General features: G+C 44.3%; 1 protein-coding gene and 1 long non-coding RNA gene across 4 annotated transcripts in view; one reads left to right on the top strand and one right to left on the bottom strand.

Annotated features, from left to right (window-relative positions):
* CYP19A1 (cytochrome P450 family 19 subfamily A member 1) overlaps nucleotides 1-22,952 on the bottom strand; it is a 106,360-nt gene that overhangs the window by 61,452 nt on the left and 21,956 nt on the right. The gene's annotated exons all lie outside the window — the stretch shown is intronic.
* LOC309866832 overlaps nucleotides 13,497-22,952 on the top strand; it is a 31,103-nt gene continuing 21,647 nt past the window's right edge. The window contains exon 1 of the long non-coding RNA XR_014312819.1: nucleotides 13,497-14,398. This is a non-coding gene — a long non-coding RNA (uncharacterized lncRNA). The remainder of the gene's footprint in view (nucleotides 14,399-22,952) is intronic.

Here is a 22,952-nt window from a genome sequence, read left to right as displayed (position 1 = left end):
ACAGGGAATGCTAGTATACAAGAGCATTGTACGGTAGATACAGGTTTAACTTTTGAAGAAACTTCCAAATGATCTACATACCCCCACTTTCCCACCAGTAGTATATGAGAGTTCCAGTTGCCCCACATTCTCACCAACTGCTTGGCGCGTGCCAGGCTTTTAATTGTAGCCATTCTAGAGGTATCTGTTTGGGGTCTTAATTTGCAGGTGCCTGATTTTCTGATGATTTTGAACATTTTTTTAGTAGTTTCCTAGCCATTCATGTATCTTCTTTTGTGAAGTGTCTGGTCAAGTACTTTCCCTGTTTTTTAAAAATCGGTTTGTCTTGGGGCGTCTGGGTGGCTCAGTTGGTTGAGTGTCCTGACTCTTTGATTTCAGCTCAGCTCAGGATCTCAGGCTTGTGGGATCAAGCCCCAAGTCGAGTCTGCTTAGGATTCTTTCTCTACCCCTCTTTCTAGCTCTTCCCACACCTCCCTCTCTAAAAAACAACAAACAAAAATTGGTGTGTCTTACTGAATTTTAAGAGATTTTTATAAACTGCATTCTGGATTCAAGTTCTTTGTCTGATTTGTGTTTCAGATATTTTCTCCTAGTTTGTGGTTTGCTTTATTTTCCTAATGTCTATTATAGATCAAAAATTTTAAATTTTTGATGAAGTCCAATTGTCAAGCTTTTCTTTTACTAATGGTTCATGCTTTTGTGTGTGTGTTCTAAGAAGACTTTGCTGCTCCATGGTCACAGAGATTTTTCTCTTGCTTTCTTACAGAAGTTTAATAGTTTTATATCTTTCTTTTAGGTCCCTGATCCATGCTGAGTTATTTTTTCTCTATGGTTGAGGTAAGGGTTGACGGGCTCTCCCCTCATAGATATCCAGTTGATCTAGTGCTATTTGTTGAAAAGACTTTCCTTTTCCTGTTGAACTGCCTTAGTATCTTTAGTTAAAAATGGGCAATATAGGGGCGCCTGGGTGGCTCAGTCAGTTAAGGGTCTGCTTTCGGCTCAGGACATGATCCCAGTGTGCTGGGATTGAGCCCCCACATCAGGGTCCCTGCTTGATCAGCAACCTGCTGTTGGGAGTGTGGTTCCCTACTAAGTTCACAGAAAGGCCCACTTCTCTGGGTAGCTCCTAACTGGTGACTAGATATAGTGGGGGTGCTAGTGCTAGCCCTTCCCATGCAGGACAAGACTCTTCTAACAGGAAATCCTTGTTTCAGGACTCTCCATTTCTGGCCAAAACTCTTGCTCAGGACTACGGTGTGGTCTCAAGCCCTCTCCATACAATTCTTCCTTCCCTCTCTCCTTTCACAGGTGTCAGACTAGCACTGGGTTCTGACTGTTTCCCGACCTGTTTCTGCTCCCTCCTCTTTTATCCTTCCCATTATTTTCCCCTATAAATCTCTTGCATATCATATCTAATCTAGTCCTGGTGAGAAGTCTGACCTTCTCAAAGGTCCTTGCATCCTGAAACCTTGCTACTATACTAGTGCCAGTAGTTTTGTCTCTGCTCCCCTTTCCTTTTGAAATAAAATTTTCTTGGGACCCCAGTGCTGTAATAAGAGTGGAGTGTGGTGGGGTTATGGACATTGCGGAGGGTATGTGCTTTGGTGAGTGCTGTGAAGTGTGTAAACCTGGAGATTCACAGACCTGTACCCCTGGGGATAAAAATACATGTTTATTAAAAAAAAAAAAAAAAAAGAGAGGAGTGTGGGTAGCTGATGTTCCTCCTTCTACCAGCTTCTGTCTCCCTCGCCAGAACCGACCCTCACCTTCAAAACTGATCTGGGGAATTTCTGAAGAGCCCCAAGACTCTAAGTAACATAGCTAAACAATCCACTGTTCCAGAGAAGGGGGTATTTACTCAGCGTCTCCCCCAATATTTTATAGGTGTTTTATCCCAATTTAGTCTTTAAAAGAAAACAGAAATACCTTGTAAGATAAGTAGAAATGATTCCCTTCTAAAGGTGAAGAAATAAGAGATTAAATCTCCTTGAAATGGCCTCAGTTGGTTGCTGTCTACAGAAGGATTAAAATGCATCTGTCTGACTCCAGAGTTCATGCTCCTCCCTCCTGCCCCAACCTGGCTATTTCCCAGGCTGACAGAGGCAGACAGCTGTGAAAGCCCCAGCTTTAGACTGGCTCAGCCTGGCATTCATTTAGCACATGAGCTTACAGGTCAGGAGACCCCCAGGGTGCCGACAGCCCAATCTTGTTTCCCAGCTTCCTCTTCCACCCACAGTGCTTTTGGAGGATATCCGTGACCTCTTGCTCACCCGTCTGACGGGACTGTTTGCAGGCCTAAGCATTTTTTACTTCTGTGCTGCCTTAGCACAGAACATCTTAGACCTGGGTGATCCAGTTTGCTTTGGGTTCTCTTCTAAAGTCTCTGGTCACCTTCCATCTGTCCTCTCTGATTTGTAGTTTGGGAGACATAGTTAACATTTCTCCTTAGAAATGTTAGAAATCCCCCCCCCCCGGGGGGATGGGCATATTTAGAGTATCTATCCAAACCTCATTGAAAAACAAGCTCGTGATATTTCTACCTAAATGGGTAGCTAATTCCTAATTTCTGCTATTTCTAGGGATTCCACCACCCTTTTGTTTCCTTGCCTCCTTTACTTCTCCCATTAAACCACCAACCCTAGCCCATTTGCTTCCAACCTGTTTTGGGTTGGGCTCTATCTCTGCAGCTGTTGCCCAGGCCAGGGCCACATCAGCTCACTTTTGATTAAGTCAAGGATATCAAAATACTGACCTTCTAGTCTCTGGACTCCCTCAGCCAGGGTCAATAATACATGGACAAGAATCTTTCCTTTCTCTCTGGCACTTTTTGCCACAGGTATCCACAATCTAATGATATTCAACAGCCAGGAGCCTGCACCAGCAGATTTTGTATTGGTGCCCGAATTTCTGTTCACTAAATCTGAACCCCTTTTTCAGATGTTTAAGGTTATCCATCTCTCAGCATCCCATATCACCACTTTCATTATTCATACTATTGCTCTGTATGGAACTCTTTCAGCCAAGAGCTGAAACCCAGGCTCTGCTGGTCCTCTTAAATGGGGCCTGATTATTCTCTCTTGCTTGCTTTTGCCTGAATGCCAATATTCAAATCTCCCCCCTCATTATAAACCTGAAGCCTCTATTTTCTTATTCTAGGACTTCTCCTCTAACTCTTTCCAGGCTTCAAGATGTGAGTTCCAGGGTAAATCTTTTAGGATATGCTTGTAAATATCTTATTTGCTATTAAGCTAGCTCTGGTGAACAGAAGTTCCCACATTAACTGGAAATGAATATCATGAGGCTATGAGCTTCTTCAAGACAAGGACCATGTCTTATTTAACTTTATATCACCAGCACCCAGCACAGTGCCAGGCACATCATTTAAGTACAGTAAACATACGCTGGATAAATGAACACCACATTGTGGTGTTACCCCCACCCCCTTCAGCAAGTTCCTTAAATACAAAAGAGTTTCAACTGCCTTATCTGGAAAATTGTACTTAGAATCCTGACATCAGAAGTCATGAACATTAAATAAGAAAACCTATGTAAAGGTCCTAGCACTGAACTTGGCAGAGGGTGCCATGCTTGTGAGTTCACACATTCCTACTAACTTTATAGAAATATTGTCAGAACCATGGACTTCTCCCAATTGCTTTTGCATGTCAGTGTATTTTTGCTGGGTCTTCTTTTGAGGCGGTATCAATTGCAAGCATGGGGGTTTTAATAGTCTTGGTCCAATAGGACTACTGTTAATTTCTGGTGTGGGACTTGGCTGCAACAATTCTGATATACAGATACATGCTGGTTTATCTTTTAAAGGGATTCCATAAATGCATACTCTGTTTGGATGCCAGGCTTCATTGACAGTGGAGACTATCTTCCCCTCCCTTTCTTTGAACACTCACTGTGTTCACTGTAACACTGAACTTTGCATAGTTATAACTAGCAGGTGGAATGAGAATTATTAATCCTGAGGATCTGTTAAATGAGTTTCATGGATTTAGTAATTTTTATACTTCAAGTGGCCATTTGTCCCTAACATGAAATATGTCCTCAGTTTTTCTATCTGTAAACTAGAGGTAATAGTTTGTACTCTCACCCCCTTAGGATTAGCATTTATCATGATACAGAGGAAAGAGCACTGGACTGGGAGTCAAGAGAACAGAGCTCTATCCTTCATAATGACTAGCTGCATAGACCTTGGGCATATCATTCAACTTAGTCCCCTCACCTCCAAAATGATAAGTGTAAATTAAGCAATTTTTAAGTCAGTTCCCAAGCTTAAAATGATGGTTTTTTAAAGGAGGGAAACAAGTTAAGTAACCCCCTTCGTCTACCCAAGGACTTTCTATGCACTCTGCAGAGAGGGGGATTTAGCCTATACTGGCCATAGTAGATATGTGGCGTCTATATGCCAACCATAAGGCAGGAACTCAAAGAAAGTATATGCATGTCTTATTGAGGACAAAAACCCAGGGAAGTAGAGGCATGTGGATTACTTGGGATGCTTTTGCACAAAGCATATTATTTTTGTACAAAAATCGAACCTAGAACTATTCATTCTTTTCAGACTTCCTAAGCTGTGCACCAGCCCTCTGACTTATGGTTGGAGGGATTACCCCTCAGCATACCCCAGCAGAGAGGGATTGGAAAAAGAAGCGGGAGCTTGCCTCTTCCACCTATTGATGTATTAGGTCCCCTCTCCAGGGATGGACTCCAGTGCAGCCGGCGAAGAGCTGCCCTTGGTGTTCACTTGATGATCATGCAAAGTTCAAGGCAGGTCATGCCACTGTCAGCTCCAAACCTTCCTGATCCATATAACATCTCAGACTCTACATGTGCCCATATATACCGTCATATTTTCCAGATGTAGGAGAGAGCCAAAGGGTTTCTAATTAAAAGACCCGAGTTTGAGTCCCACCTATACAAACTGCATGGCTTTGGGCAAGACAGTTTAGGTCTCTGAGCCAATTGATATAAGGATCAACAGAAATGGGAATGTGTAGGGTGCTTTGTTTCAGGGCTAGTCATGGCTGAACTCTTTTACAAATCTTTTACCCAAAAACTGTTTGAGGGAAGTTTTTAAAATTATCTAAGACTGATCCTTTTGTTAGGGAAACCTAAAGAGTGGGCAACAACACAAGCCAAAGGCTTTAGAACCAGAGGGGACAGGGCTCTGCAGCCCTGCAACTTTGAAGCAAGGTCCTTGGGGCAAAGCTCTGCTTTCTATAGTGTCGTTTCTCCCTCCCCCTGCTTTGGCCACACCCGGGTCCTCTTCCCCACCACTTTAACTTGGCCTTGACCCATTCAGGATCTTGGTTTGGCTTCCTCCCCACCTGTGCAGTCCCTAACTGTTGTGGGGTGGGGATGCCCCCCAGAGAGCCCCGACTCAGTCTCTGTCCTCACAGGAAAGTGTCCCTCATAGAGCCCTACACCCCGCTTCATTTGGGATGTGCATCATGGCAAGGAATGGCGACACGCCCGGGGCCCACCGTGGCCACAGCCCAGCCGAGTGCCCACCTCCAGTTCATAGCCTGTGGCAGACATTGAAAATGCAGGATTGGAGTCACCCCCAGCCAACAGAACCGGGGGTAAGAAGACTTGTCTGTAAAAAGTTACCTGAGTCTCCACTGCCAACCCAACTGCTCAGTTTTTGCTTCACTAAGACTGCAGAGACTATTTAAATGTCTGTTTAAAATAATTTCTGGTGCCATTGTGGCACAAGAAAGCACCTAGACAGTGGCAGGGGGGAAACAGGAGGGGGTTGGTGTCAGAGCAGACCCTGGGTTTCAAGCCCAGTGTGCTGATTGACTGTTTAGGGAACATATCGGCAAACTGCTGAACCTGGCTTACACAGGTGTAAAATGGAGATGCTGATGCCTTTGCACAGCTGTTGTGAGGATTAAACAGAACTGCACATTGCAAAGTGCCTAGGCCACAGTGGCTGCTCCAGAGGGTTTTGTTTGTTTTTTGTTCTTGTTTTTTTGCTTCCCTCTCACTAGAGAAAAACCAGATTACCCCAAGTATGATTCCTTCAGGAGGGCTAAAATTTTTCTGTTAAAAGTAGTACTTGACCAAGTTCTTGCCTAATCATTTCAATTCAGGTATTACGGTGTCCAAACTAAATCGATTTGTTTGCAGCACAGATCTCCCATGCCGCAGGAATGTTTGGCAGTGGGCATGTCCCCTGTTATACCTCCCCCCCCCAACACACCCTTACCCCCACCAACCCAGTCCTAGCCAAGACGTGAAAGAAAAGAGCCCTCAAGTTTTGTTTAGGATGTTTTAGACACCAAATAATGATTATGATGAAAATTCTCATTCATGAAATTAAAACTGCCCTTTTCCCTAGGAAGCCTTCGCTAATAGCCTTGTTTTGATCTCCCGCTTTAGGATTTATACTGAGACCATTCATGTGTACATGTGTGTATCTCAAGTAACTAATCCCAACACAGCAGAATGCATTGGCTTGGTTTATAATGGCCAGTCTAGTCGGAGTATTTCATCGCAGATTTCAAATCTTGCCATTGTTTGTCCATCAGACGGCTCATTAAGACAGCCAAAATGACAAGCTCTACAGTGCCCCTGGCCCTCTTTGTTTCCTTATACATAGACAACACACAGATGACTGGAACCTCAAAGGACAGAGTTTGAAAAATCTTCAAGAACCACTGCAACAACTTAGCTGTCACTTGTAATATGTTACTGTATCTTTATTTTTTTCCCCTTCATATTTAGGAGACCATGGTATACCTAAAACTGGAAATGTATCCAGACACAGCCAACAAAAGCAGTGTCTTCCTGTTATTTACCCAAGTTCCTTAACTTAAAGCTACAGACAGGTTTCTACAATAATGCTCACACTACAATAGAAGTACATAAAACCATTAGCTCTAAGTGACAAAGCTATACATTTCTCTGTACTTTCATATTACATTGCTTTAAAAAGAGTAGCCGCAATTCAACTTAAAATACCCAGTTGCTAACTTCCGAGCAAAAACAATCACAAGAAGAAATCCTCTCTGCCTCAAGTTGTTAGCGGTAACAGAAATACAAGTCATAAGCAGCCTTTAAATCAAGTGTAATCATATCGTGCTGATCATAACGAGCCTTTTCTCAGCAGAACATTAATAAGTCCCGGATTTTTCTAGGATTGTCCCAATTCTGGATGCCCTGACCCATTGCCAAGCTCTGTATCTGAGACAAAGTATCCCATTTTCTGATTCTCAGAAGATGACAGCAGACTCTGTCCCCTCTGGTTCTAAAGATTTATTTCAGCTAGCCTCTCAATTTAAAGATAAGTGGCACATGCAATTCTCATAAAAAAACAAAGTATCACCATCCTAACTTGGGTTTATCAAAGCTGCAATTTTCTAAAGTCTGTTTGCTTAGATCTGTGATGTCTCTGTGTAATGTTGCTAAGCTCAATCAGGAAGATTTTTATTTCACTTTCACAAAACATCCCCTTTTTATGCCCCATGCATACCCCCAAGTGGGTTACCCCTTAATCAAAGGGGTACAGATGGAAAAAACAATTGTTCCTCATCTCCAGCTCCAATTTTCTAGAAAGACATATATTTAAGTCTTTAATTCCTGGGTACCTGAAAAAGCAAACAAGGTACAGATGGCTGGAATTTCTCCTATTTTTAGTTTTAGAATGAAACTTTTTCCAATAGCAACGAAAACAAATAGAAAAATGCTAGCTTTTGTGCTATGAGACAGAGAAAAAACAGTCCTTGTTATTTGCAACAAAAGAACATCATTTGCTACTGGAATTGACAACTGTATTAAATGGCTTAAATTTGGAGGTAAAATAATTTTGCTATTCTTTAAATATTTTAACAGTCTAAAAATACCCTGGGGGGAATATACGTAACCCCCTAGCAGTGCATACCACTCAGGGTGATATTCTGCACGTTATTTTTGCCACAGTGTGGATTTTTTCCCCCTTCAAATGAAAACCTACAGAAATAAACTCTGAAAAGGATAGATTGTTCCCCCCTTCCATCCTCATGTCAATGAAATATTGAGTGAACTGTTTTCTGATCACAAAATTTATTCCAAGTTGTCTAAAAAAAATCAAGAAGCAGTTATTTAATAGAACATCCTATTAAAAGTTAGCCAAAACCAACTAGTAAGATCTCAAAAGAAATGCACATATTTCAAAGAATTTTATTCTCTTCAATAGTTGCATGAGTTTTTGTTTTTTTTTTTCTTTTTCAGGAAAATGTGCAAATATCAAGGTTACCTGGGTCTGCTGGTCACTTCTAGTTTTTGGACTCTTGAAGATGGTGAGTTTTGCTAATGATGCGCGGCTGTTTAAGAACCGGGTGGCTTTTCTGGCAATCACTCTTTGTGTGCCATCTTTTATAAAGGTGCTTCTTGTTGCTAAGAGATCAGTTGCTTAGAGACCAAATCATTAAAAAAAATATATATGTCAGGGGCCAACATAAATTATAACCAAATTTTGTCATTTCAGCTGGCCCTCTGAATGTTTGGCTTTTGTAATAGATCGTAACGTACCAAGAGAAGCCAATTACTAATCACAAATAGAAAACCAACCATGAGGAGGAGAAAAGATCTGTGCGTGCCCTCGCATGGGCAGAGAGTAATGCTACGGATTCCCTGTGAAGGAGATGCATCGTCGTGAAGCTCTTGGAAACTTTGACTCCTAGTGGGCGTCCTGGATGCATCCTGGGAATATAGATTCACACAGTCACACACACACACATGCACACATGTGCACACATGCATGCACGTGTGTGTGCACACACACACACACACACCTGTCCCAGGCAAACTTGAGCGCAGTTTGGAGTCTGAAAATGTGGGAATTGTGAAACCACTTGAGCCGTTTCCAAAGGGAAATTAGGAAAATGTAGGGTAGAAATCTGAGGTGATGTTAGCCTTCAGCCAGATGTCTTCATGTTTGAACAACTGTCAGTGCTTCAGGTGTGTGTGCTGTGGGGAGGGGGCTCCGAAACAAATCTGTCTTTTCTCTCCTACCCTGTAGTCAGATGCAGCACTAACCAGGAGATGGAAGTGTGTACAACTGGTTAAGCCTGTAAGGTTTGGCTTTGAAATTCTTCCTCTTCCCCTTTGGGGTTGCTTTGTCCGCAAAGCCCCTGTCCCCTGTCCCCTCAAACTGTCACCCAAGTGTTACCCCTCCTAAGGACATTGGCATTTTAGGAACCTACTTTTAAATCAAAGACCCTTAAATTCCTTTAAATTCCATTCTAAAGGAATGGTGGGACATTCCAAGCTTAGTAGGTAGGATGGCAGATATTTGGGAGCCAGATAAAGCTGGACACAACCCTTTACTGTAGGACTCCATAACATAACTCCGTGTCCACTTCCCTCCTCTCCCCCTCCCATCCTTCACGGCTCTCTGCGGTCTCATCTTAGGTGAGAAGCAAGCAAGCAAATTAAAAAAAAAAAAAAAAAAAAAAGAAAGAAAGAAAAGAAAAAACAAGAGAAGAGGTAAAAAGAATACCTGGGATCCTAGAGATTATTTTCCCCCTTTACTAGCCACCAAAACGCTTGTCATTGGGCTTGACTGTGATAATGAATACTTTACAGGTGGAGGAGGAGTGAGGGCTGCGGGCTGGAGCAGATGCAGGGGCAGGGGGTGGAGAGGTCCAGCACGGTCACTCTCTAGCTCTGCTAGAAGAGCATCATCTCATCACTCATTTACAGGGTAGATGTAAGACCCACAACAAGCTTCAATTTACTTAGCAATAAATGGCAGTTAAAAAAAAATTACAGTCTGTGCAAATGGAAAGGGGCTAACGCTTGTAGAAGTTCATTACAGGAGGAAAGGAAGTGATGAGGGAGCAGGAGGCTGGCTGAGAACAAAGCAAAAGCTGGCGCCTTGCACCCTCCCTCCACCCGCTCCCCCCATATGTGTAGCATTCCTCAGGCACCCCTGACTGCCATAAAACGATAAATAGTTAACTTGCTGGAGATCACAATCCTGCAAGACAGGAGTCTCCCTTGGTTTGCAAATGTCCTTGAGATTACAACAAAGAAGTTACCTTATCAATAGCCCAATTTCCAAAGACACAGAACTCAGTTCCTCAAGCCTAATGTCACCCTCCCCTCCATAAAAAAACCGAAGGAGGTAGAAGTAGAAGGAAAAGTAAATAAAGTTAAATTTCTTCTAAACCTAAATCTCATTAACAAGGATGCTTGATAGCAGGAATGTAACATTCCACCAGGAGACTCCCAATTGTCTTTACTTGATAGTAACCAGGCCTTCTATATCCTGATAGTATTCTTTGCCCCAATAGCCCTTCTGAACACGCCTTTGTCCTCACCTACCCAACTCCTGTGTATATAACCAGCCACTCCTCACAACCCGGGGCAGCAGCTCTTCCTGCCCACGGGTCCTGTCCCTGTGCTTTAATAAACCACCATTTTGCACCAAAGATGTCTTAAGAATTCTTTCTTTAGTCATCAGCTCCGAACCTCACCCCACAGAACCTGACTTAGGTTCTGGGACTTCATCAGAAGTGCTGAATTTCCCCAACCCAAGCTGCAAGTGACATGGACACAGAGTACTCGAGCATCACAGAATGAACTCAGGTATGCTAACTAGGCATACATTTTCCCTTAGACTCTTTCCTCTTCTTTCTACTCCCCCAGATTTCTCTTGATTGCCTCATTTTTATTTATTTATTTGAGAGAGAGAGAGAAATGGAAGCAGAAAAGGAAGGAATCTGAGAGAGAGGAATTATGGATGGAGAAAAGAAAGAGAAATAAAAATGTCCAAACTCATGTTCGGTCCTCAGGAAATGCTAGTTGAAAGAATAAGGAAGAGGAGGCAGTGGCTGAGGGGAGAAGAGGCAGTGCACTTGACTATACGTTCCCTGAGGCAAAACCCATCTTTGCTTTCCTTCCCCCCCCCTCCATTCCAAGTACTTTATACAGAGCTTTTGCACTTAGAACACAATCAAATGTTTTTGTTAAATTCTAAGTCAAAGGACAAAAAGAGCAGAAGGGAGGGGCCTGAGGGATTGAACTATTTACTTGGCCCTCTATTCTGTGTGCCTGGTTCCCTCCAAAGGAGCATATTCTGTAGACATTTGTTTTTTACACCTCAATCCAAAAATACAAGCCTGCCCTTCTTCTTACCCATCCATTCTAGTCTTTCTACTTTGCCTCTGATTGGCTCTCCCTGGCCTTGTGGCCATTTGCTTTGGATTCTTAGCTTCTACCTCGGAGATACGAGGCCCCCCACCTCCCCTTCTTATTAGGAGGCACCATTCTGGATCCCAGTACTTGCAGGCTCCAGGCTTTCGTCTACCTGGGTGGAGGTGGGGAATTGCTGTGGTCTGTGAAGGATCCACCCAGTTGTCAACACGGTGTGGCTGAAGTATTGAAATTGACTTGGATCCATAAGGGCTTTGTCTGCAAATGTATCAACTTTGAAGATTTGAAAGGATTTTTTTTTTTTTTTTTTTTTGCATGCATGTAACTGTTTGTAAAGAATGTGATCTGGTGTCATTTTGGATCCTTCTGTATGGCAGACTACTTACTCACAGGTACATAGAAACAGAGAGTCCCCACCTCTGCTGGGAAGCTGCCCAGCCCATGCAAGCTCCATCTCCCATCCTCGGGAATTAGGGGGAGCAGGTGGGAACTCAGAACAGTGGGCTCCTGCCTTGACATCAGGAGATGATACACTGAGAGACATTAAGCCCTAAGGCATTCTCTGCAGAAGTGGCTGCCCCTGCTGGTGCATTTTGCTGGGGAAACCAGTGTCCCAAACCCACTCCTGAGAACACAAAAATCCTGATGCCATCAACTGCCTACTGCCCAGTGGTCAGTGGTTCCTTTAGGACTTTCCTCTCCTACAGGAAAAGCCAAGACCCCATTTCTAGAAAGGCTTACACAGGACCTTCTTTAGGTAGGAGGTAGAAAGAATCCACTTGTATCCTGGGACGTTCCAGTGCAGTGCTCCATAACTCTGTTCATATTTCTCCAGGAAATTCTCAGAAGAGGCTTAAAGAGGACCATGACATGCTAGATAGGAATAGACACTGCTTCAAGTGCTTGCTGTCCTCTCAAGGAGGACCTCTGCATGCAACCTAGTAGAAGCCTGACCAGCACTAAACAAGGTTGTTTTTCCCAAACAACATTACCTTGCCAAATGCCCTGTGTTAGTGTGTTAGGCAGAAAGCTACTCTTAGAAGCCAGGGCACAGAGGGCAGCAGATAAAGGCCTGCCCTGGAAAAGTCACCTCTAGCCACCCAGCCCAACTGTAACTATTAAAAAGTAGTGTTTAGGCAGTGAGAGCAGCAAAACACAACTGCCTCAATCTGAACTCTAGAGTACCTTTGGGAGACATGAGGTGAAGGGGCAGAAGGTCTTGGTGTGTCCCAGGAGGCAGCTGCTCAGCCTGGCCAGAGGTATGGCAACCAAGCTTGCCCCTGTGCAATCATGAGTGCTTCTCTAGACTCAAAAATCTTCATAGTATAGGGACTCTGGCATGCTATGACCTTGAGGCCTGGGTCAATAGCGAAAAGACCTCAAGACACATGGTTATAGTTGCCTCTTCTGGTCATACCTCCTGTACCCCCTACTCCCTACCCCCCTTACGGTCTTGCCTCCTCTTTGCAGTGGCCTTAAGACATCACATTTCATCCTTCCAGTTTGGCACATCATCACAGCTCTGCTCAGCAAAAATTTCTCTAAACATCTTGCCCCCCCCATCCATATTTTATGCCAGCTTTGTGGGGTATACACCTGTGCACATGCACATCCACTAGTTCTCCAATAATTGCCTAAAGAGCAAAGCCAGACACGGTGTATCACTTGGGTGCTCGAAAAAGGCTTGTTCTTGCCCCTGTCACCAGCAGTAGACCTGATCAACTATCCAGAAAAATTTACCTGTAACAGCTCTGTCCCTTCCCTGGTGCTGGAACACCCCATTTTCTCTCTGCCCTCTCCTTCTCCACCCCTGCCACCGAAAATATGGTTTCTGCCCACACCAGATTCCCAGTGCTGTGGTCATACCAACACTCTGGCAGCTGGCTTGCCATTTAGGGAGCTAGAGCAACCCTCTACCAGGAAGGCCTTTGAGAAGACTTGCTCTGACATGTTGAAGACCACAACTAAGAAGTCCACCAACCACTGCTCACTCCAGAGTGAGCATATGTGTCCAACTCATTTTGTTACCAGACATTCATTCAAGGCAGGGAGCTCTTGGACTGCAATTTGTGTGATAACGTTAACAAAAGAGTGCAGCCTAATAAGCACCACCATTCATCCCAGTTTTACTGCTTTGCTTGAACAAAGAACCATGATGTTCTTCTCATACATTGCCTGACCCTGGTTGACCCTAAATTGATAATTCACCTCTAGTCACTGCCTTTGATAGCTTACAGGTATTAATTATACCCATCTGTTAGGTAGTTTACTGAGGGAGAAAAGACCGGGGAGAGGGATGGGAAACAAGAGAAGAATATTATGTGGTGGGGGAAAAGTGGAAGCAAAGAGAAGTCTGGGGCCTCTTGAACTTCACAAAGTGATGTACATACATGAATAGCTACACTGAACAAATTCTACAGTAACTACTGACTCTGAAATCTTCTAACCCTTTAGAGAAAAAATTGCAAATTACTACTAATTGAAATACAATTATAAATCACCACAAATGAACACAATTATAAGCCAGTTTGTTTCACTAAAGTGCAACTAACCTGAGCAAAATTCTCATAAACTAGTTTCCATCCTCCTGTCTCTTATCTGACCCACCTTGGAGTCCATCTCTCCCTATCTCCTTCCTCTCTCTACCTGTACGTCCCACCAGCCATCTCTCATCTTCGGGGAAGCACCCTCCCTCCCACACCTCTGGATGCCATCGATCAAGCCAAGGACAGACACGTATCTTTAAGTGAAGTGGGCTAACATAAAGGCAAAGAAACACTAAACTGCTCTGCCTTGATGCACTTGTTTTATTGGATTTTTTTTTTCCTTCAAAGTTTGATTCCTGTCTGAACCACAGCCTTCACAACCAGCAGGGTACAAAGTGCTTTTTATTTCATTCAACACATCACATTTTGAGGCCAAGTGTGTCCTGATTATAGTGGGTGTGTCCAAAGCCCACTGTGTAATGGCCCGCAGTCCTCTGACAGCTTAAGGGAATCCTCCCAAGAAGAGCAAATGTTTTCATGCTGTGTGTGCTCCAAACATCATTGTCTCCTCCCCCTTTGGGGTTTCCCAACATTCTGCAGGGGATTTGTTGATTTGTAAGCATGGACCAGGCAACCAGTGAAAGGTTGATGAAAATCACCCAGAAGAAAATAAAAGGCAAGGATCCACGCACGGGAGATACACTGGCTGAAACACGAGCAAGAAGTTGACACCTCACACCCATGGCGTCTTGAGAGAGGTAAGCTGTGGCACATTCAGAACACACCTCTAGGAGGCCTCTAGAGGGGACAGGAGGTGCTGTTCCAGTCTTGCTGAGGATGATTCCAGCAGGAGAAGCTTTCAATTTGTCCTATCATTTCCATCCATGGGGTGCCGTTGATAGAGGGCAAGATGGACAAGAGTGGGGCTTGCCACCATGTATTCCTCCCACCCATAACTCATTCAAGTGACTCCCACTCCAAACAAAACTTAGACTTTTGGGGATGAGCTAGGAAGTTGGTCAGTCTTTCTTTTCTTACCCATCCTGTCCTTCCCAGTCCCCTAGACTAGTCCCAATCAAAGTAATCAAAAATATGTGCTTCCAAAATTAAACAAAAAAACAACTTTAGCCAAGAGAGAAGGCAGCATGCAACTAATTAGTATGGCTGTTTCCAAGAGGCACTTTAAAGCATGGTGAACCCTGATGTGCCATGTTCTTTGGCAAAAAACATCTGATTTGTTTTGAGTCAACCAGAAAAAACTGAGCCCACTTGAACTGGGGGCTTCTTTCAGTGCCGGTTCCTTGAGGATATTGTGGGCCTCCTCTCAGGTTCTCAGGCAGCTCAGACATTGGTATCATGGTCTGCAGAAGGAGTCTGTTCCCACACAGAACCCTCCACTCTGGGCCTCTCCTCCTCTCCTGGGCCCAAATACCTTTGCCTGGAGTCTCTGCTGGCCAGGTCTCCACTGTACTCTCAGATGGCCCCCTAACTCCAGGCGTTCAGTTAAAACTACCAAAGTAATAGTAAACAGACTCCTGATTCTCTTCAGTGATTGAGGGTTGAAGCTCTAATAAAGCAGACAGAAGCACCACTGTCTTAATGGCCAGCCCAAAGCAGGTCTAGGTAGCCCGCTGATTTTATGGGCAACTAACAGGAAATTCCAACTTATGTGCATCTAGGGAGGTGGGGTATGAATTGAAAGTGGAATGTTTAAGAGTTCGGTGCCTTATTGAAATAATCTGTGGCTGACTAGATTTGAGAGACGTAAGCTAGAGTCTTAGTGGAGTAAAATGTAAGTGATAGCTACTTTCAGGTAATAATAACTAAAAGCACCATGAATTTGACAAATCATCTTCAGGCACTGGAATCTAGTTTTCCCAGCCTATCTCCCCTGAAGATTCATGAACCTCTCAAGAGTAAGGACCATGTCTTACTCATCTTCCTATCCCTGGGCAGCTGCTGCCTATAGCACTCCATAACTGGGCAGTGAGTTTGGAAAGAACGGAACTGTTTATGCTTTGCCTCACAACCCTGCCCCTGCCTTCCCTGGTCTTCCTCAGATTCTGGCAGCTGAGGTATCTGAGCTGGCACTCCTGCCCCATTCCCAGACCAATCATGTCTCAGACAAGGATTCTCAGTCTGGTGGCTCTCAGCTCTGCCTGCTGTCCAGTGTGGTACCAACTCACTGGCCACGACCCAGGAATTCAATTTGGTTCTTGGTGCTCTGGAGCCGACCCATCATGTTCCACAGCTGCTACTCAAGTCGGTAGATTCTCCACCAACCCAGGGCCCCTGGGATTCTCCTGCTGACACTGAGATTTCTTGCATCACTCAGTGGCTTCACCGCTGAGTACCAAGGGGCATGCACTGGACCTCTTTTGCTTGTTCTGGGCCAGCTGTCCAGTGAGCACTCCAGCTCTGGCTCGTCACCCCACTGCATGCTCCTGCAGCCCACTATGGAGACAGCTGAAGGTCCCTTCTCCCCTGAGCCCGCTCCCCTGCTTTTATTCCCCACCCTCTGCCCCCACCTTCTGTCCTGCTCCCTGGAAACAGAGGCCCTGCTTGTGAACCCCTGGCCCAACAGCTCACTTCCTGTTAAATTCAGATTGCTTTCAGTGGTGACAGCTACTTCTCTGCCCTAGGCCCGGTCTTTACTTTGCCCTCCGATGGGACACCCCCACCTCCATTTCGTGAGCCCCCAGTACTGACCATTTGTTTAAATCAAGATAGGAGATTACTGTGTCCTTTACCCTTCCAACTGGCTCTCCAGTTAGCACCATCTGCCCACCATTGATGAGAGAGGGTCCTGGGGTCTCCCAGCCTTTCTTGCCAACCTTCAACACAACAAAGGGATCTGGTATGGTGGTAATTACCGCACTCCCAACACGCACGCGCACACACACACACACACACACACATACACACTTGCTTTCCAGCTTCCTTCTTGCACTGCCAAGAGAAATGGAAGGTGAACTAACCCACAGGGGTTATTCTGAAAGCACATAGAATGAGTTTTTTGGTTATTTACATTTTTCATGGAAGCAGGGGACCTGGGGTACAGATAGATCTCTGAGAACCACACATGCTGAAATTATCTTGGACAGCCCCACTTTCCTAATGTTTTATTCTTTTCAATGAAGGGTATTTTTTATTAATACACATATTTTATTAATGTGTATTTTTATTAATACACATGTTTATATGTGTATTTATATGTTTATATTTCAAATGCCTTGTTAGACTTCATATATATATATATATATATATATATATTCATATATATATATATTCATATATATTTCCAAAAACATTTGAAAAGAATCCCTTCTCAAATCATGAATTTGGGAAAAGAGGGCCCCTGGATAAGGAGGTGACCAGGTCACTGCTTGTACAGCTCTCGGGATGTTTCTGGACATGGAACAGCTCTCCTAGGATGCCCCTGTCCTGGAGCCCTGCCCCAGGCTTCATGCTCCGAGAGTCATGCTCTCAACAACAGGGGTGTGAACTTGGTTTTGCTCATCATCTCTCTTGGCTTCTTCCTACATAAGGCTGCAAACCAGCATCCTGTCTCTAGCTGGGTGGGTACTTTGGGACCTTATGTTATGCTTTGAGGGCAGATTTGTCTGCAGAACTCTCAGCAGCCCACTGTGACCCCTCTTTTCTCCCCACTTTCCTCAGACAGCCAGGATCGGATCCCTGGACATCCTCCCAGTCCTTGCCAGAAAACTTTGCTGAGTCATCCATTTCATTTTATAAATGGAAGGTACCCCTTTCACCGTAAAGTTATTTGTATTTTAGGCCTTTTTTTTTTTTTTTTCTTTTCAGTGAATCAAAGAATGAAAACTAGTCCCATTAAAGGAAATTTATTGTTGATCCTCAGGAGAGTGGAGGAGCTGGGGGAGGCTCCCTTCCAATGCTCAAATATCCTACACACACTCCTGCTGCTAGGCCCAGCAGAAGCCAGTGAGGGTCAAACATGAACAGCCCTCACATGCCTCCAACTATGCCCCTTCCCCACCACTGAACTTCAGGACTCCTAGTGGGTGAGTGAAATGCAGACAGCAGGTGTGAGGCTGAGGTTGAGTTGCAAAACCATCTTTTAAAGGCCGCCTTCCTTGGCTGGTCCCAGCCTACATGGGCCCGCATTCCCCTAACTCCTCAAGAGGTTCACATTCTTACTTCGCTTCCCAGGAGTCACCTGGGGATGAGGCAATGTGTTTCCCTTAGCACAGTGCCTGGCACATAGTAAGCACTCAGTAAATATTAGCTATTAACAATAAAAAGAATAAATCCAGAGTGGGATCCATGGGATGCTTGCATAGGAGCTGCTAGGAGTAGTCAAGGGGCTGAGACAGGGTAGGCAGCTTCATTCTCAGCACATTATAGCCTGTTCATTTCGTGTACCTGAATTGAAGGGAGTTTCACTTCTTTAAAGTGGAAGAGGAATGCCTGTTGGCCAAATGACAATGATAAGAGCTCCTTACTCCTAAATCTCCAAGAGTTTAAAAAAAAAAAAAAAAAAAAAGTTTTCATGCAATAGCTAAACATCCCGCTCAATGCCCAAGACGGAAATTTATGACCAAAACACTACCCATCTGCCTTCTGTTTTGGCCATAAGAATTCTAATTGGCCAGGTGATGTAGACAACTTTCAAAGGACCTGGCACCTTCTACAGAAGGAGGTGAGGCTAGTGAGGTGTGTTAAAGCAATTAAGCAAGCAATATTTGTAAGATTCTCACCTAAAGCCAGGGAACAGAAAGAGAAACAGCTGAGATTCTGCCCTCAGAGTCCAGAATTAATATTGTTGACTTAAAGCGTGGGATCACAGCATTGCTGTTTTCCCTCCTCACCCTGTCATGTTGCTTTGCACAGAGTGGTTGGAATTTTGCCTCCATTTCCTGAGACTCTGGACTTCCAACTGGTCCTTTAGCAGTGCCTTGACTTCTAAACTGGTTAGCTGGGGCAGAGGCATGGATCCTCTGCCTAAGACCTGTCAGACTTCTTGCCTGAGGACTAGAGCCCAGAACCTAGGTGTAGGTGAAGCACCCACTTCAGTTTGAATATCTGCAGGGCCCCACAGTACTGTCCCCAAGCTCTAGATTGAATGTCATTAGGTAGGATACTAGTTACACTTCTCTTCCCTCCCTCGACCCTCAGATTATGTATCATTTTGGTCATAGCATGCCTAAATATGGCAGAAAACTGGATTGGAGACAGATTATAAAAACCTTGAAAGTGAAGGTATGGAATGAGGGATGGGGACACTGAAGGCTTTTAGGCAGGCAATTCATATGATCAGAGCTGTGCTTCAGGCCGTGGTTAAGGTAAAGGTGGATTGGAATGGGCAGAGCCTAAAGGCAGAGAGGTTGGCTCACAATCCAGGTTAACTTGCCCTCAAGGTGGACAGGAGGGGACCAATCTGTGAGATGGTTCAGAAGAACTGACATGGATTTGGGGAAGGGTAGGGGAAAGGAAAGTTATTACATTAACTGGACAATTGCAAAACCATCTTTGTATGCTGTCTTCCTTGGCTGATCCCAGCCCCTGTGAGCCCACACTCCCTAACTCCTCAGAGTTTCTATCTAACTGGAGGTCCCTGCTCAGTTTTCCTGGAATCACCTGGGAATGAAGAAAGCATACCTTACAGGGAAATAAATGTTCATGCTAATAAAAAATGGGCAGAAGGACCAACCTCTAATAAGTGCTTATTACAGAAAAAGCATTGGTAGCATTCATGGAACAGGCAAAAACAAAAACAAAACAAAACCCAAAAAATTGCTTCAGGAAGTGTAGAACCAGGATTCTAACCTAGGGGTGTGACCCAAAGTCCTTGCCCTTTGCACTGCAGAGTGTTTCTCTAGAGAAGCCAAAAGGAGAAGCAAAATAGAGTGTGGAAAGTGGCTTTGAATATGTTGAGGGGCTGGCAGGCCAGGCAGAGCACACCATCAGCAGTTCGAAATGTGAGCACAGAAATCTGGAAATAGATGAGGACCAGAAGATACAAATCTGGGAGTTAGTTGCATGACCGTTACAATGGAAACTCTGGGGCACATCAAATCTCCAACACAGAAGGTAGAGATCAGGGAAGAAAGCTCAGGCTGGAGACCTGAGGGATACCCTCGGCTTAGAAACCAATAAAGAAACATAAAAGGAGCCATCAGAGTAGAGGGAAACCAGGAGAGGATCATTTAACCAGAGTCCAAGGAGGACCACATAAAAATAAGAAAGAGAAACCAGTGACTTAGAACCCTTGACACTGACAAAAAATTAAAAAACAAGCAAGCAAACAACAAACAAACAAGAAAAGGCTAGCAGCTTCAGCAAGGAACACAGTGGTGCTCTCTATCAATCAGATCCAGTCAGGTGGTGGGCAGGGGAGCTGCTGAGAGAGCAAGGGTGGACTCTTCTTTCAAGAATTTGGCATTAAGAGAAGAGAGGTATTGGAAAAGGTGGGCAGGGATGGGGGACCTCTTTGGACCAGTCTAACGAATGAATTGCACACCTTCCTTCAACAGTTTTGTAATGCCACCTTTCAACCCCAGCTCCTCCTTGGTAGTAATTCTGCCACCATCATCGGCCTCTCAAGATAGTTACTCTTCAATACAATGCTGACATCTGGGAGATCATCTCATCCAGTCCTCCATGCAGCAGTGGGAATGGCTCAAGTTGGCCAGGGGTCTTCTAGATCCAAAAATCCCATAGAAAGCTTTGTGCATTTTCATAACCTGGCAAATCATATCTTTCACAGATTTAGCCTGTTCCTTGGCCTCTTCCCTTTTCTTCTGCCTTTGAATTGGAGAGGGGCCCGTCTAAGAGAAAATGACATGAAAAACCAAGGGGGAAGCTCCCTTTACTTGGGGCCACGGAAGCAGGAGCCAAGTAGGAGTGACATCCAGCCCCTGCTTCCTTGCCAGGCTTTGGATGCCTCTGGAGGGGACACCTTTTTCTAAATTGCACAAAAGAGGGTAGACTAGTGGGGCTCTGCCTAAACAGTTGTGCTAGGAGAAGGACTGGGTAGAGAGCAGCTCTCTCCTCAAAAGAAGCTATTTTCTCTGACGGGGGTCCTTCTGTGGCCACAGGCCCCAACCCCAGAGCCCAGGTACTCCCATTTCTCTGCTTAACATTGAGGGGCATGTGGGGAGAGCTGGGAGTCAGTGTTCCACAGGACATGATGGTCTTGAGTAGAAAGGTCTGCCTCCCTCCAGGAGGAACACTGGCTCACATAGGGAAAGGGGCCCAGATGATGTGCTGAGTTGTGGGAACAAGCCTAATGCCAAAGAGTGTCAACTGCAGAATTTGCCCAAATTCTTTTAAATAGAAAATTAGCAAGTCTGAGCTACCCGCTCCTCTTGAAGGAGGCTGATGAGACCAGACTCTAAGAGGTTAAATTGTGTGGAAAACCCTTACTTTTAAATGGAACTACATTTAGTCAAGAACCACTTGTGTAGGATATGTCTTCAAATATTATTGCCATTTGCCAGAGAAAATATGCTTTAATTCCTTGATGCTGAGGAATGTCTGATACATTGTATAATGAAACTAGAATAATTGAACCACTTGTTCATTACAAAGCTCTCTAGCCAAATACTCTAAATTCTTCAGCGTCCGAGTGGGCTTGCAGTGAATTAACAACGTTCTCTTCTTAAAAAAAAAAAAAATAATTATTATTATTTTGAGGTAGGATACAATATTTACAAAAGAATTTTTGTGAAGCCTTACTAAGTGCTTTTTATTCCCAGAAGGATCATGCATTATTCTTTGTTGCTAATGCCAGGGTGATTCAGAAGGACAAGTGAACCGTTAGCTAAGGCATTAAGCAAGAATCCAGACCAGCTTTACTCTGGCCATTTTTCTCTCAGTTCCCACCAGGGATCGTCCCCTAACCTACTGCCCCCCTTTCATGGCGTTCCCACAAAATGGCCTTGCCTCCAGGTAACCAAAACATCAATTCTGCTACCTCCACCTCTCCAACTCCCTTAAGCTGGGAAGCCCTATAAAGACAGAGGCCATGTGGTATTAACATTCTGGTCATCAAAAGCGCACAACGGAGTACTTCACACCTAGGAGGCCCTCAGAAAGGCATTGATGTTGGGTACAGAGAGCTAGAGTTAAGTGAGATACTAGAATAAAAATGGAAAAAAGTCCAAACGCAGACAGATGCTTCCTCCACCCCCCTGGACTTGACGGAGGTAGTCAACTTCTTTGCATTTCCTGGGAAGTTTAAATGAGGTGCCAGAGAATCAAGACTGTTTGGGGAAAGAAAGTTGGCCTTGTCATGGATCACAAAACTCTGGCAGCAAGGGAGTTGAGGGAGTGGAGAGAAGAGTGAAAAAAGAGAGAAATGACTCAGTAAAACATGGCCCGGCCAACCAAGGCAGGCATAAGGATGTTTCAAGGTGTGTGGGAACATTTTAAAGATCACAGACAGGTTGATTTTAAGGCCAACCAAGGAAAGGTCCCTGGGTTTCAGGAAGTGGCTTCTAGATTTCCACTGTTTCCAGAAAGGTGAGGCTAGAAGCCAGATGGCAGAGAGGTAGAAAGGGCTTGGGAGGATGGGAGGCAGCAGGGCAAAGACCACATTTCCAGAGCAGTAGGAGATAAGAGGTAGGAGGAAAGAGTCTATGTCTGACGGGGGCAGGGAGAGGGAGCAGTTGCTGGAGTTCATTTTACAGCAAACCTCCGGGTAGGACTTATGGTAGAAAGGGCCTTGAGAGAAAGAATCTGAGGAGCAGAAATTAAGTACATTCTTCCTCTGAGATTAGAGGATTTGAAAAAGAAAAGAATGGATGTAGATTTGACATGCTTTCACAAGTACCCCTCTTCCAAGTCAAGATGGTGCACACTATCGTCTCTAAACTGGTGATCCTTGGAGCCAATTCATGGACCAGTGTCCTTCCACAGTAAACTTCTCACTGAAATGAGGTTCTTTTTATATAGAGCTCAATTCAATGTGAAGGACTGTCCTTTATGCTGAGACTAAATCCTCTACTTTTTTGGTATTAATATGTTCTTTGCTGAACACGAAATGATGATAGTAGATCAGAGTTTGATTTTTCCCTCCATGTCTTTACTTAGCAAAAGAAAACAATGCTATTCCTTGTGAGTCCTCCTTCTGCCACCACCACCATTCATTTTTCATGTTTCTGTTTGTGAAATAAATTATTGAGAGTAATTGTTCTGAAATGAAGGTTTATATGCCTCTAAAATAGAGTTTTAGAAAATGGTTATTTTAAATGAACTATTTTGGGGAGCCCAAGAAAAGGCATTTCTGGTTTCATCTCCCTGGTTAGGACTTACAACCTCATGCCAGTG

The sequence above is a fragment of the Mustela nivalis genome (assembly GCF_964662115.1).
Source record: "Mustela nivalis genome assembly, chromosome: 6".
Classification (NCBI taxonomy): Eukaryota; Metazoa; Chordata; class Mammalia; order Carnivora; family Mustelidae; genus Mustela; species Mustela nivalis.
This window is presented reverse-complemented; position numbering and strand designations above follow the sequence as displayed.